Consider the following 5,387-nt stretch of genomic DNA (forward strand, 5'->3'; position numbering starts at 1 on the left):
ACAGGATGCTCGAGGCTGGTGCACTGGGATGACCCAGAGGGATGGTATGGGGAGGGAGGTGGGTGGGGGTTCAGGATGAGGAACATGTGTACACCCGTGGTGGATTCATGTCGATGTATGGCAAAACCAACACAATATTGTAAAGTAATTAGCCTGCAATTAAAATAAATAAATTTATATTAAAAAAATAAAACTTATTCAAAACACAAATTCTTTGACATTTGTACCAGGCAGGGCTCAGTCAGGAGAGAGAAATGTCCTCCTGGGAGAACTTTTTACTCAAGTGAGATCTTGGGGTTCTTGAAGATTATAAACCAGTTAGATATATAATGCTATATATATCTTAACTGTTCTTCCTCAGGGCAATTTAGTCAACAGTGCAGTTAACATCATCAACTGCCAAAAGGAAGCAGTTTCCTGCTTCCTTTTGCTAAATTGATTAAAATAGGAAAAAGGAAGAGTCTAAAAAGATTCAAGTTGAATAGTTTTTATCTACCCTCAAGCTGGTGATCTTAGAAGACTTTTCTGTATTTCTTGAAATAGTACTTCATGAAGTTTATTAATTTTCCTTAAATATTTCTGCAAATGTTAGTAATTAAGATTTACTCTTTGGGGGGATAAAAGACCTTTTAATAAAATAGAAGTAACTGAATGGCCTGTGAGCCACACCTGCCGCTTCTTAGCTCTGGAGAGAAAAGCTCAAGGACATGATTGTATCTTAAAGCTTCAACCTTCACTGGTGGAATCAACAAGAACGGCAATGTTATTAGCATGGAGGAAATATGTCAGCCTTCCTTTAGCTGGCCTTATCAACTCTGACTGTATATGTCATAAGAAGAAATAAACAATTGTTCATTTGTAACTGACTCATAAGCCTAAATGTAAAAAATATAAATTAATTTAAATTCCTGCATTTTGGCTGGAATAATGAACCTTAAAAGCTATCTGTTACCTTAATTAGAAATTTCACGGCCACTTGAGGCCTTCCCCAGTGGCTCAGTGGTAAAGAATCCACCTGCCAATGCAGGAGACCCGGGTTTGATCCCTGGGTCAGAAAGATCCCCTGGAGGAGGGCAAGGCAACCCACCTCAGCATTCTTGCCTGGAGAATCTTATTCAGTCCATAAGACTGCAAAGAGGTGAACACAACCGACGCTACTGAGCACGCTTGGGGCACTTGAAATATATTCAAATAAAGTTAATCTCTAAAATCATTTATAATTTAGTCATAAATTTTCTTGTAGCATAATTTTTTTCCCATTGTGTATTTTGATGCTATTTTTTTTTATTAAAAAATGTTTATCTATTTATTTAGCTTCAGTGGGGCTTAGTTGTGGTTCATGGACTCTCTAGTTGTGGTACACAGGCTTAATTGCTCTGTGGTATGTGAGATCTTAGTTCCCCAACCAGGAATTGAAACTTCATTGCCTGCATTGCAAGGTGGATTCTTAATCACTGGACTACTAGGCAAGTCCTCTGAAGCTATTATTTTAACTAAGAATTCCTGGTAAAATTAAAATATAAACTCCATGAATACCTGATTTGGGGACATTTTTTTCAGGAGTAGAGCTATTACATAAAATAGGGCCCCAAAAATCTGTATTTGAATATCACATTAATCTGCTTAAAATATACATTGTTTAGTTGTATAAACCACTTCAAGCACAAAAGATTAATACTAGAAAATTAACACTGAAATGTGTAATGCTCTAGCAAATTGTGACTAGGGAATCTTAAATCAAGTCATCAGTCGACCAGAAAGGTTTAACATCTGGCCTTTGATTTATAAAACTGTGTTGCTTACTCTGCAGGTGTCAAGTCCTAAGTTATCTAATAGTAAGCAGCTTCTTTTTCCTTCTATGCTTTCACAAAGCTAAGAGTTATCTTGGCAAGAGTCAGTAACAGGAGTGCTTTTTGAATCAAAGACCTGAGAAATTTTTCTTGGCCTTATTGAGAACTAGCATATAAATGGCAAGCATTGATTTATGTTCAATTAATTAGTTAGACTTCCCTCGTGGCTCAGCCAGTAAGGAGTCTGGCTGCAATGCAGGAGACCTGGGTTGGGAAGATCCCATGGATAAGGAAATGGCAACCCATTCCAGTATTCTTGCCTGGAAAATCCCATGGACAGAGGAGCCTGACAGGTATAGTTCATGGGGTTGCAAAGAGTCGGACAGGACTGAGTGACTTCACTTCAACTTCAATTAGTTAGAACCTGGAGTCCTGTAAAACATCCTTTGTTTCTTCACTTTGGTGGGAATTATAGGTTAAATATGTTTTATGACTAACTTCAAAAAACTAGCATAAATATAATTTGATGTTAAAAAAATAAACAGAATCTATTTCAGAAAATGTGATATGCTTGCTTTGTGGGAAAAATAAAAAGGCAAGGAATTGGTAATTGACCTAGTTGAAGTTAAACTAAGCACTAAATTTTGATTTGAAAATAGATACCCAGATGTTACTTTTATATATATAAAAAGACTAAATGAAAAAATAATGAGCCATTTTATGAAAATTCCTTTAACTGAAGTTAGACAAAAGCTAGTTTTATGGACTCAAGTTTTGTCTCTACATAATGTAAGCTTCCCTGGTGGCTCAGCTGGTTAAGAATCCACCTGCGATGCAGGAGACCTAGGTTCGATCCCTGGGTTGGGAAGATCCTCTGGAGAAGGGAAAGGCTACCTACTCCAGTATTCTGGCCTGGAGAATTCCATGGACTGTGTAGTCCATGGGTCAGAGAGTTGGACACAACTGAGTGACTTTCACTTTCACAATGTAAGCTCCTTGAGAACAACCCTCTCCGGTCGACCACTACTTTTGCACTCAGCCTGGTGTTTATAGAGTTGAGCACCTGAAATTTCTCTTGATCATTGTCCTTTACACCCTATGTCCAGCTAACAGAAGCTACATTGCTCCTTCAAAATTAAGTTCCTTGGGTAGTTAGGTAGTTAATACCTTCTAACTGTTAGGTAGCAGTGAAGACCATGGGTGTATTTTTCCTCAACCTAGATATGAGGTGACACATTTTACAAGGTGAGAAATCAAGAAACATTGAGACTGAATTTTGAAGTCAGCAAGCATCTATCAGCATGAAAACATCAACACAGTCATCCCACTCCTCAGTATTCCCAGTGAAGTCTAGCTCCCTTTCCGGGCCTCTGACAAGCAACTTGTGTGGAAGGTTTACTCAAGGCAGATGGAATAATATTAGAGCATCAGAATCCACCATCAATATTTCCAGCAAAATATTTCCAGCCAATACATGTACATTGAACACAGTCATCTCACTGCTACTGCTGCTGCTGCTGCTGCTGCTAAGTTGCTTCAGTCGTGTCCGACTCTGTGCGACCCCATAGATGGCAGCCCACCAGGCTCCCCCGTCCCTGGGATTCTCCAGGCAAGAACACTGGACTGGGTTGCCATTTCCTTCTCCAATGCAGGAAAGTGAAAAGTGAAAGGGAAGTCGCTTAGTCATGTCCGACTCTTCTCGACCCCATGGACTGCAGCCCACCATGCTTCTCCGTCCATGGGATTTTCCAGGCAAGAGTGCTGGAGTGGGGTGCCATTGCCTTCTCTGAGTCATCTCACTAATACTAGATAATTTCTAAAATCCATTATGTCAATGAATAAATACTTTGGTAGCTAGAGACAAAGATAGTTGAAGCTAGAAGGAGGTACTTTTGAAGGGCTTTTGAATAGTTGTCAAAATGCTAACTGTCTCTGGTTTATGTATTCTGCTTTTAATTTGTAGATTAGGTCTAATATATTCATATATATATCGCACTGTCTATGGTAATGTACTTTAAGTTAAGTAAATGTAACCTTCCATCCTAACACTCCAATATAGTTTTTTAAAAAGAGAAACATCTTACATAGCCAAAAATGACATTATCACACATAACAAAATTAATGATTTATTAATGTCATCTAATAGTCAGTTCATATCTATTGTCTGCTTATAAGTGGTCTATTTGAAACAAGATTCAATCCAAACATGTTTTGTTAAACTCCTTGAGTCTCTCTGGTTTTTCCACAGGACTTTTTGCAATGACATTCTGACTTGTGGAAATTTTCCCAATTGTCTTTTAGGATGTCTTATATTGTTTGATTCCTTTCCTGAGGTGGTGTTTTACTTGTTCCTTCACCTACAATAATCTCTAATCTAGAAGTCAAAAGTAAAGGCTTTATAAAGTTTAAGTTTAAACATTCTTGCCAAAAAATAGGTTGTGTTGCATGACACTGGGAGTCACAAATGTCTGGTAATCCCACCAATGGTGATAAAATTTGGCCATAGGGTTGAGAGATTTGAAAGACCGATCCTTCCATTGTAAAGGTATGTTTCTTCACAAGCTTGTGATCAAATTTTCATTTTAGACTAGAACTCACTGAATGGCCTGGTTACCAACAGCTATTTGCCTAATCCTTTTAGCACCAGTTGATAAGACTTGATGGAATCAGTAATCTCATTAGGGCTTGCAAAGTACTTACAGCTGTAATTCTATCATTTATTTCACAGTTCTTAGCTGACTTTCTTCTATCAGGTAGACTATCTTCAGCTATTTTTTATTTTAGATGACAGCTCCCTCTGAAAAGGTGGAAGAAATGTTAACTCATTTCTTGGCCTCCAAAGTTTGGAAGTAATTTATTGAGCAGATATCTGTCTTCAGAACTCTAACTGACCCTGCACAAAGTGACTGCTTTCTAGTGTCTGTTAATTTTAAAAAATAATTCCCATTGTGCTTGTGCCAAAGTGGCTTTTGGGAACAATTATTATGGAGTATTGCATTTCCTATTTGTTTCCTGTTGTCATCAAAGTTCCCTTAGTGTCTGAAGATGTAGTTCGGTTCGGTTCGGTTCGATTCAGTCACTCAGTCGTGTCCGACTCTTTGCGACCCCATGGATCACAGCATGCCAGGCCTCCCTGTCCATCACCAATTCCCGGAGTTCACCCACACTCACGTCCACCGAGTCAGTGATGCCATCCAGCCATCTCATCCTCTGTCTTCCCCTTTTCCTCCTGCCCCCAATCCCTCCCAGCATCAGAGTCTTTTCCAAGAAGTCAACTCTTCGCATGAGGTGGCCAAAGTACTGGAGTTTCAGCTTTAGCATCATTCCTTCCAAAGATATCCCAGGGCTGATCTCCTTCAGAATAGACTGGTTGGATCTCCTTTATTGGCAAAGTAGAAGATGTAGTAATCACTGCTTTTACTCTATGCATTATATGCCTTGTAGGAATTACTTGATTCATGTCCTGATAGAGTATTCCCATGATGTTCCATGATCTCTGCTGTGTTTCAGTTATTTCATTTATAGTACTTATTTGATGCTAAATGGGTTCTCACAAATATCTAATGCTGTATCCTGCTCCTTCCCATTCTGCCATCA

This window comes from Bos grunniens, chromosome 7, assembly GCF_055505025.1.
Source record: "Bos grunniens cultivar Pamir isolate PY7600 chromosome 7, Bosgru_T2T1.0, whole genome shotgun sequence".
Classification (NCBI taxonomy): Eukaryota; Metazoa; Chordata; class Mammalia; order Artiodactyla; family Bovidae; genus Bos; species Bos grunniens.